The sequence below is a fragment of the Mesocricetus auratus genome, unplaced genomic scaffold, assembly GCF_017639785.1.
Source record: "Mesocricetus auratus isolate SY011 unplaced genomic scaffold, BCM_Maur_2.0 Super-Scaffold_6730, whole genome shotgun sequence".
NCBI classification, from domain to species: domain Eukaryota; kingdom Metazoa; phylum Chordata; class Mammalia; order Rodentia; family Cricetidae; genus Mesocricetus; species Mesocricetus auratus.
Window position 1 is genome coordinate 93,136,548 of NW_024429184.1, and position 11,073 is coordinate 93,147,620.

Consider the following 11,073-nt stretch of genomic DNA (forward strand, 5'->3'; position numbering starts at 1 on the left):
GCAGAGGCAAGAGGCCTGGCTGGGGACACTGTATAAGACAGGTAAGGGATCAGACTTCCTAAGTTTCAGAAGCCCCCAGCATGGAAGATCATCTGTACAAACCCTGGGACCCCATAAGCATGGTCCTCCTGCCTGCACTTGCTGGGGTGTGGGGCAGGAAGGAGCAGGATATAAACAGGCACCAAGCCTCCTGCTCATCCACACATCCGTGCCTCAGACCCAGAGGATGTTTATAGTCTTCTAAAGTCTCCAGGACTCCGACACCCATCTCCAAAGCCACCATTCACCCCGCCCGTTCCTGGATGGGTCTGTGTCTCTTTGGGGTAGGAAGCCCCAGAGCCCAAGCCCCAGTGAAGAGAACTAGCCAGGCTGTGGGGACGGGGACGGGAAGAGATGGGCCAGCCAGCATCTCCTGCTGGCTTACAACAAGGAGTCTGGAAGTGTGGTAGGCTAGAGTGGAGAGCCATGCCTTAAGCAGGTCAGATTCAATAGTAGGCTCTAGCTGGGGAGACTGGCACTGAACTGTTTTATTGGAAGTGACTCTGTGGTGTGGGTCTGGGGGCGTATGTCCTTGAGGGTAAGGTCTCAGTGCTTCCCTGTGGTTCTGGAGCACCTTCAGGGAGCACTGCTTCCAGGCAATAAGTGTATCTTACTCACATGCTCTGGAAAGCCTAGGGCCAGGATGACCATCCAGACTTGTTCACACTCTCCCCAAAGGCAACTCACAGCCCACCACTCAGGAGACAGACCACTCTGAACACAGTCTCTTACCCTTGGGCAAGGAACCTTGGTAGCCATTGCAAGGCTTCTGCCCCGATCCTACCCATCTCCAGAAAGTTCATAGGTGCTTAGGGCTACAGTGACTCACAACCCAGCCTCCTTGGCTGTGTGGTCTGTGTGGTCCAAAGGAAATAGTAACAGTTAGATATAATCTCTCGTTAGTGAGCAGTGTCCCTCAAGGTTTCAACTTGCAGGCAGTGGGAAGCTTTTTAGAGCACTCTTCAAAGGGCGGTCTATCTACTTCACCTAACAGACACATATTACTCAACTGCAATGTGCTCGGCATGTTCTAGCATTGGGGGACAGCATGGGATTCTTACACCAGTCCCTAAACTTGTGCTCCAGTGGACGGTGGCAGATATGACAATGCCCCTGCTTCAGGAGCAGCAACACATCTTGGAAGAACTTTTGTGGAACATTTCTGCTCAGCCTCCTGCATCTCCCGCATCCATGGAGATCGCTGCCTCTTCTGAGGAGCTGGTGACCCTGGGCTCAGCTCATATGAAGAAAAGCTCTGTCCCCATAATGTGAAGTCTCAGCAAATTTCTGTGGGAGGTCAGTCCTCTAGACATCCCGAGGAAAGAAACCCAGCCTGTGTGATGTTGGCCATTTTCAGAGCCCGGCTTCCAGGAAAGAAGTCCCGTTACCATTCTGATGTTGGAAGGGGCTTCCCGGCCCCTGGCTATGGACACATGAGAGGTCCCCTGCCCAGGTGGTAGACAGAGGCGGACGGCTACTGACTGGGGATAGGGGTGCTCCTCCTCACAGGCATGCAGCACTCTACACTTCAAAAGCACAGGAAGTGAAGCCACTAGAAATATTTAACGGAAGAAGAAAGAGTCCCAGGGAAGAGAAACAACCTACCCATGGCCATACTGTGAGAGAAAGAGAGACAGAGCTTGGGATGAAAGCTGGGCCCACAGCTTCCCTAATCTTTGCCATCCTTTAGAGAGAGGTAAGAGGCACCAGGCAGGCTTGTGACCCAACATCAGATGGCTTCCACCAAGGGCCGGAGACCAGACAAATGATTCCAAACTATGTTCACAGCTGCCTGTACTCCGTACACATCTGCACTGCAGAGCGTTTATCTGCCAGAGGGCTTCGTGCCCAAGTGCCAGGACACTGAATCAGCCCTGTGGGTATGCAGAGTCTGCCGAGGTCAGGTTGACCGGGCTCTGTCTTCCCAGTGTGCTCTCTTGGAGATGGCGTGACTTGTCTGTTACACACAGCTATGTTCAGAGGACGTGTTCTTCCGTACTAGAATCCCCCTGATCTCACCCCATTGTCTCAGCCCCCAGCTAGGACTGGCTGGGCATTCCAGAATCAGTGTCTTCTTAAGGAAATGGCAGATCCCCTCTTCAGCTCTCAAGCCCCACAGGGCCAGCAAAGGACATTTTTCTGATACTCCCATCAGAGGTCTTTTGGTCTTTGGTGTCTGAACCTTCCTTCTAGTGCCCAGACACTGAGCATGCGCAGAGCAGAGCTAATGCCTTTGTCCATACGAAACGGTCACAGTCAGGATAAGTGTGGTTGTGCTGCAGCAACTAGCAGCCCCCAAATCTAAGAGGGTTGGTGCAGCCAAGGTGCCCTCATCACCCTCGCTACATGGCCTGTACAGGTCACAGAGCCCCTTTTCATCAGAAGTCTTCAGAGCTGCAGAGATGAAAACTTCCTCTCGCATTCATAACCACAAGTATCATGGTAGACTTATAGAGATTTGTAGATGACTAATCTACAGAGACCGAGAGAAGGTTTTGGAATCTCTATTCCAACCATACACTTCATTTGGACAAAATTAGTCTCTCTCTCTCTCTTTTTCATGGCAATGCAGGGAATCATACCCAGGCCCTACCTAGCACATGAGAGGCAAACACTCTGCTGCTGAACTTCACACCAGCCCTCTTCTTCCCCTTTGTTAGTTTCTCATCTGTAAAATGAGGACGATGAGGAAGTACCCATCTCACTCCTTTGCTGGGAGCCAAGCTGGCAGGGAGGAGGTTATTAGTACGAGAGTCTGGTTCATGGAGCGTTCTGTCAGTTCTCACAGTAGGAGCACAGTGCTACCCTGGCTCAACAGTGTGACCGTCTCTCCACAGAGCAGCCCTGGCTCTCCCCACTGTTACCCATGTTGTCCCATCTCATCTCTGTCAGTTCTATTCCTATCGATTCCTGCTCCGTTTCTGTTTGTTTGCTTTGTTTTTCACATCCTCTCACTGGAGGGAGTCTAGGGACTGAAGACCGAGGCGGAGAAAGGTGTGCCTATGTGTCTTTCCAACCCCCTGCCAGAGGTATGCAGCTCAGGTTCATTACCAAGTTCTTTGGTGTCGAGAGAAGGAAAATGGAATTTGGAAAAGAATCCTTGCTCGAGATGAAACTTAGCGGTAAGCACAGAAACCAACTAGCCTTTGTTGGGGTTGGAAACGGCTTTGAAAGCAATACTCACTAGTTCTTTTGTTTTAAAGGATGGACAAGCAAAAGTCCAGAGAAGCAAAAAAGCCTGATTCAGTGTCACACAGAATTCAATGTCAGAGTCAGGCCCAGAGCCTGCTTCCTTTACTCCAGAGCTTGGGACTTTCCATGTACCACCTAAGGGGACACTGTGCTTCACCATCGAGATAGAGCGGGAGGGGACTGCCTTGGAATTATAACATGTCCACTGTTCACAGGGCTCTCCTCCAGCAGAGTTATAAAGCTAAGAGCCTTATAAACATTACCTTATTAAGGCTTCTTGGAAACCCAAGGTCACAGCTCCTCTGGGTCATGGGACATCAACTGCATGCATGTCCAGTGAACAGAGGACCATGTAACATTCTTCACTTGGTTTAGCAAACCTGGCTTCTAATTATAGGATTTGTTTAACAGTCCTGAGTGGTTTATGAAGGAAGGCTTGGAGTCAGCAGCAGTCCTAAAGGCAGGCTGAGAGAGTCAGATGGAAAGACTAGGCAGGGCGGGGGTGTCTTGAGGGAGGGCAGCCCCTGCAGAGTGGCAGAGGACAGGCCAGAGCAGTTTGTGTACAAGCCAGGCAGGGTGAGATGCTAATTTTCTCTAATCTCACTAGCCAGGTTGCTCTCCGTTGGAAAACCCTCCTCCCACTCTCCTCTGTTAGCATGACCCTCTGGCACCTGGAGAGAAATGCGGAGCTGTCCTACAGCAGATAGAATGATCACCTTGTTATGCCTGCCATGGTACCACTTCCATCCATCCCCGTGGCCATGCTTCTTATCCACAGAGACAGGGAGCAGGTATTGGTAGGGAGGGAGAGAGAGGGTTATTATGAAGGTGAATAGCATCTACTCCTCCGCAGACAAGCTGGGACACATAGAACTTGCTAGAACCGCACCCCCGTGCCAAAATTCTGATGGTCCAGCCCATCTGCTGTATTGTCACAACCCTCCTCATTCAGGACAACATTGCTCAGTCTACACCCTCACGTCTGAGACTTTGCAAATCCTTGCCATGCCTCACATCTCCCAAACCTCCATCCCTGAGTTAGCATACATACACACAGACACCCTAGAACCTCTCAAGCAAAAGTGGTCCCCATGTGCTAAAAACTCAGGTAGCATTTTTCCAAAGTGGGTGTCATTCTACATTTAGGAAAAATACAAGGGGTTTCTGTTATTGCTTCTATTCTAAATTCTCCTTTTTTATTTGTGTTAATCTATTAATAGCTCTTTATGAAATGTGTAAATAATAGAGTGGAGAGATGGCTCAGTAGTTAAAAGTGCTTGCTGCACTTTCAGAGGATCAGAATTCCATCCCTAGTACCCATGTGATGGCTCTCAGTTGCTTGTAACTCCAGAAGATCCAATGCCTTCTTCAGGTCCATACTGGAGTTAGTATCTCAGCCCCAATAAAAGCATGAACAAATGCATGGGTGCATTAACTCCACCCCATTCTGAAATTCTCCATGCTTCACAATGCCACATAGCTGTCATGTCACATAACGCTGTCTTCTCTACAGTGGGGTTGCTCCTGACTGCATCTGCCAGTGACATTGCTCCTACCCCAACCCTTCCTTCTTTCACTTCCCAGAATCCATTCTCAGAAAACAAGACAGATGCTCCTGGATCCAAACACAACTAAAGCTGAATCTACCCAAAGACTTCAGTCACACGGGCCAGTGGCGCCCCTCTTGTTTAGAAACCTGGAAGAAATGAGTTTCATTCTTCTCCCCAAAGGAATATTGGTAAATGCCATGTGACAGAAACAGGTTGACTTCCCTGTCCTGCTACCACGGTATCCAGGACAGTGCTGTGTACACAAGCGATACTCGGGCATTTTTGTTTGAGAAAAGAAAGCAGCCAACATACCTGCAGCCCTCAGCAATCAAGCTTGAAATGCAGGAGAGCAGACCCATGAAGAAATATCCCTCTACACTCTCCATTGGTGCCCTGCGCACACTCAGCCAGCGGAGTAGAAAGTATGGACTTTTGTCACAGATTGGGTGTCATGGGTCCCAGTCACCCAGAGCAAAGCCAGGACCAAACAGTTGGAAAGTGGGGGACATTTCTACAACCCCAGACTCAAGTGCTTAATGGTGTGAAACTTGCTACTGTAGAATGACGGGATCGATGGATGGATGGATGGATGGATGGATGGATGGATGGATGGTATGGTAGGTAGATGGTATCTGATTTAGATTGAAGAGTCTTTGTAGTACCCTTTCCAACCTGCTCAAACTGAAATCCAAACTGAAAACTACCTCACCCAGATTCCTGAGCTCTGGAAGAGGTCACTTCGTAGGAGCTGTTGGAAATACCAGCACATGGTCATGTATATAGCAATGTCTCCTCACTCATGTCCAGGATTGAATTGTATACCTCCCTCAAATTAATATACTGAAGTCTTATTCCTCCACACCTCAGAATTTGGTCCTGTGATACGCTCAGACTCCTTCTACCTTGAAGTCCTCACCATGATGGAATATGATGGGAACTATGAGCTAAAATAAAGTCTTTTTCCTTCAAGTTGATTTTGGCAGAGTATTTAATCACAGTTATGGGAAAGAGAGCTAAGACGTTGACTTTATTTGGAAATAGGGCTCTTCAGGTGTGATTAGGTTGGACTCACGTAAGCATCCAGCAGGACTGCTGTCCCTTAAAAGGAGGAGGACTTAGAGACAGACACAGAAGTGGGCGTGATGCGTCTCAAGTCAAGGAACTCCGAAGATTGCTTACTCCTCGGAAGCTAAGAGGGAATGCAGCCCACCTTCCATCTCATAGTCTTAGAAGGAAGCCACCTTGTCCACCCTCTGATTTTGGACATCCTACATACACATGCATGCACAGGAATAGGCCACCACCCTGCAAACTTGGAATCTGAAAGCCAGGAGAGCTGCCGGTGTCATATTAAAAGGCTAGAGACCCGGTGAACTGCTGATTTCATTCCAGGAGGCCACAGGACAGGACTGGGAGCTCCAAGGTCTGAGGCAGGAGATGGATCTCAGCTGAGGAAGGGGTGGGGTGGGTGCAGACTTGCCCTTCCTCCTACCCATTCCATTTTGATTGCATTGGATTAGAAGATGCCCATCCTTTAGTCGGTTCCTGATAGAAACAACACCCTATGACACACTAGAGATACTGTTCCACTGGTTATCCCAGCATCGCTTAGTCTTGTCAAGTTGAGTCAGAAGACTACGCATGACAGCTGATGGCAAGAGTGGCCTTGGCCTGGCAGGACAACTCTATTGTGATCTGACTTGAACGTCTTTCAGCACATTCTCTCTAACAGCACATTTTGGTACACACTCAACTACATACACACTCACCTGTATAACAGAAGTGTTCTTAATATTTTTTTGTGGTGTGCGTGCGTGCGTGCGTGCGTGCGCGCACGCGTGTGTGTGTGTGTGTGTGTGTGTGTGTGTGTGTGTGTGTGTCTGTCTGAGTGCTTGTCTGTGCGGCACATGCATGCAGTGCCCTCAGGGCCAGAAGAAGGCATCAGATGTCCTGGGACCGGAGTTATAGATGGTTGTGAGCTGTCATATGGGTGCTGGGAATTTAACCCATGTCCTCTGAAAGAGCAGCCAATGCTCTTAACCATTTAGATATCTCTCCAGCCCCTGAGATATGTTCTTTTGCACTATTTGGAGTGCAGTTAATGTGTCGGGATTGTCCCTGGGGATTCAAATGTTCAAGGCCCTGACCCATCCTGGTAATAGCAGTAAGTCAGACATGCAGCCCCTGTGTGTTCTCCAGTGTTCTTACCACCTCCTGCTTACACAAAGCACCCCAGTCCTGCCAGGTCTTGGTGGGAAGTATGCTGGCCCTCTGGGCAATGTTAGCCCCTTAGGTCCTATAAGTACATTCAGTGGGGTGGAAAGACATGAAGGACTAAGCTAGGCCAATCTCAGCAAGTTACTGCCTGAGTTGTGGGGTCAAGTTCAGGACTCCCAAAGGGGCCACAGGGATGACAGCCAATGTTCCCACTAGACCAGGAAAGGGCCCCATGCCAACTCATCAGGGCCACTTAGTGCAATCCATTCCTATTTCCTGCCAGCATCCCATGCCAGGCTGTCCCAAAGTTTTGGGAGAACTATGCTACACATTGTTCCCTCCACCTCCACAGCCAGTCTTCCTTGGCGAACAGCACAAAGGGTTTGTTACTTCCTTCTGGGGACAATGGGGTAGCTCACCCACCTCTGACATTCCCAGAGATGCTCCCTCAGGCACTGCACGGGGAGATTCTGTCTTGGCTTGTCTGTGCAGGAGACTCGGGGAGAGAAAAAACTGATTCAACCTGACTGCTCACACATTTACCCAAGTCATCTGCATGCAAATGCATCGCTTTATTCCAGTGAGATTCTACCATGCGTCTTCGGCACCAGGAACTTTAGAAAACCTCATTACTATGTTGTGGGAATCTTTCTAGCATGATGTCTTTGAGAAGTAATACACCCTCTACTCTTCCAACTGACCTGCTAATGGGAGTACGTTTTCTAGAAGATGGTTTGATCACAAAGCAACTATTATAAGAATTTTGAATTACTTTCCTCAAAAAAAAAACTTGTTGGGCTGGACATTGGAGGCACACACCTTTAGTCCCAGGACTCGGGAGGCAGAGCCATCAGATCTCTGAGTTTTCAGCCAGTCTGGTCTACAGAGTGAATTCCTGGACAGCCAGGGCTACACAAAGAAACCCCGTCTTGAACAAGAACAACAGATAAACAACAACTTGTGCAGCGTTATGGCTCAACAGAAAAGGCATATAGTGATAACCTGATCTTGACCTCTGGAATGATAGAGCAGACTCCCAGAAGTTGCCCTCTGACCTCCACATGTGTACTATGGTTCACACACACACACACACACACACATTTATATATATATAATGTGTGTGTGTGCGTGACTTAAGCAATTTGAAGAAAAAGAGGTTTATTTTGGCTCACAATTTGAAGGTACAGTGCATCAGAGAGAGGAAGTCATGGGAGCAAGAGCACAAGGCTGGTCACATTGTGTCCACAGTCAGGAAGTCATGTGGTCACATTGTGTCCACAGTCAGGAAGCAGCAAGCTTGAAGGTCTGTGCTCAGATGCTCTCTCCTTTTTATTCAGTCTCAGCCCCTAGCTTGTAGGATAATGTCACCCACATTCAGAGTGGCTCTTCCAACCTCATAGATCTTCATAGACACTCCTGGGGAGACATTTCCACAGTGATTCTAAATCCAGTCAAGCTGACAATGTGATGGCACACACCTGTGATCTCAGCACTGGGGAAATTGATGAAGAATCAGGAGTTGACGGCCAGCATTGTCTACATAGCAACCAGCCTGGGCTACTTGTGACCCTGTCTTTAAAAAACTAGTCTCTCTTGTGTCTCTGCCTGTACAGACTAGAGCCCCTCTTAAGTCCCTTTGCAGCCTTACCTTGCCTGTCTCTTTAGTCCATGTCACTGGGGGGAGAGGGGGTGGGGGAGACAAAGTCCTTGTCTATTGCCCAGGCTGGCCTTCAATTCCTGGACTAACATTATCCTCCTGGCTCAACTTTCTGAGCAGCTAGGACAATAGGTGTGCACCACCATACCTGACTTCACTGTGGATTTTCTGGTAACCGTGCTGTTAAGTCACAGGTAGGTTGAACTAGAGTGACGCCACAGAGCTCTTGGGTGGGTGAAATGACAGGTCCCTATGACGCACGCGGCCCATTTTTCTTTTCTGTCATAAGCATCTCCAATGTTTGCCCAGCGCACGCCAGAAGTAGCAAGATCTCCAGAGTGAGCTTTCCCTGGTGATTCTGTGGGAACGGTTTCGCCTTCCCTCTGGACTTTGGAGGTAGCACTTTATTGTACTCAGCCGGAATGGGGGAGGGGGGCTGGGGAATGGAAGTTTCACTCCCAGCATCCTTATCAGATGGCTAACTCCCATGCAGAGATGGGGAAGGGGTTAGTGCTCGCCTTCTCCACCCACCACCTCTCACTTGCATTCCAATGAAGTCACTTGTGGAGTCATCTCCCAGCCTGAGAGAGGAAGCAGGGACATCAACAGTGACTGCTGTGTGCCAAGCCCTTGGGAGTTGAGTGCTCCATCAACTCTATTCTAGGAGGAGGAGGAAAGGCTAACTTCACAGATGTTAGCCCCTCAGACCCTGGCCCCCTCTCCTTCTCCTGCTGACACCCTTCCCCAGGAAGGGTGCCATCTGCCAAGCCTCATGGCCACACAAAGACGTAGTGGTTAGTTACCTACTGTCACAAAGGCAAACTGTCAGAGTGACAGAGGTAACTTTGCCCACACTCAATGCTGGGAATAGTAAAGACAGAAAGAGACCCAGGACTGCAAAACCTCCAGAAAACTAGTGCGGAGTGTTTTATTCTCCTAGTTGATTGGGAGGCAATTAAGATCAACAGTATGAGCTAGGCATGGTGGCACATGCCTTTAATCCCAGCACTCGGGAAGCACTGGCAGGTGGATCTCTGTGAGTTCAAGACCAGCCTGGTCTACAGAGTGAGTACCAGGACAGCCAAGGCTATGTACACAGACCCTGTCTCAAAAAACAAACAAAAGCCAGGCGTTGGTGGCACACGCCTTTAATCCCAGCACTCGGGAGGCTGAGGCAGGTGGATCTCTGTGAGTTCGAGGCCAGCCTGGTCTACAAAGTGAGTTCCAGGACAGCCTCCAAAGCCACAGAGAAACCCTGTCTCGAAAAAACAAACAAACAAAACAAAAACAAAAACCAGCAGTGTGTCTGACTTGTCACCCCCATACTCTAAGGACTCCCTGGTTGTACCCACGCAGGATGGCATGAGACTGATACTAGCAGGGACATGAACAGTAAGAACAGATCACAAAGTGGAGCCCCCAGGGAAGGGAAAGATGAGCAGCCCCGGGATCTTCCCAGCCTTGGGCCCAGGTGTCCATATATCAGACTTGAATAGTCAGTGGATGGCCACCTAGTATGGACATTGAGAGGAAGCCCTGAGCCATGAAGGGCAGGGACAGAGTGATGGCCTTCTACAGAGGACATGGCTGACCACTGGGAGGAGCTCTTTGCAGGCCTCAGAGCTGAGCTTCCGACGGGCCTTGCCTGTCCTGCAGTCCCTCTATATACATTTTGACTTTCACTGTGGGAAGCCTGGAGACTTAGAGCTTGTCTAGGAAGTCACCCACTCCTAGAAGAACCTGTAGTAAACCAGGCAGGAAGATGGGTAAGGCAGTGTGTGGTGAGTCCTAGGAATGCAAACAGGGCATCTTCAGGGTGGGGAGTCCTGAGGAGGCCTGGGCACAACCAACCTCTCCAAGGTGGCATCTGAGAGCACAGCGGGAGCAGAGAGAGAGCTGAGGCCTTGGGCTGTGTGCAGAGGCACAAACCTGTAAACCCAACACGCAGACCTGAGAGTCCTAGACCACCTAGGCCATAGAGTGAGACACCGTGAGACACTGACAGAAAGAGGCTGGGGTTGTTCCTCAGGGTGACGGAGTCTCCGTTGGGGCATGATTGGCTTCAAGTGCCTGCCCTATCCGGGCAGCCTCACAGTGGGCCCTGGACCTCCTTTGCACAGGGACAGGAGTGACCTCTCAAGGTCCTGGAGTTCTGGAGAAGAGATTTGTCTTCCCTGGGGCCTGACATGAGTCACCATTCCCATCGCCCGCCGAGTCCCAGAAGCCTCAATTGGTGTCTTTCTCTTGGGGGATTCTCAAAACATCCCAGGGCCAGTTGTCCAGTCCTGGGACTCGGGGCAGCAGGAGAAGAAGGAAATTCTCACACACAGCTCTCTCCCAGGAGTTTGCCGAGTTCCCAGGCTGACAACTGGCAACCCTCAGAAGTCCGTCCCCCACTCCCTTCCTCCTCTCCTCCCT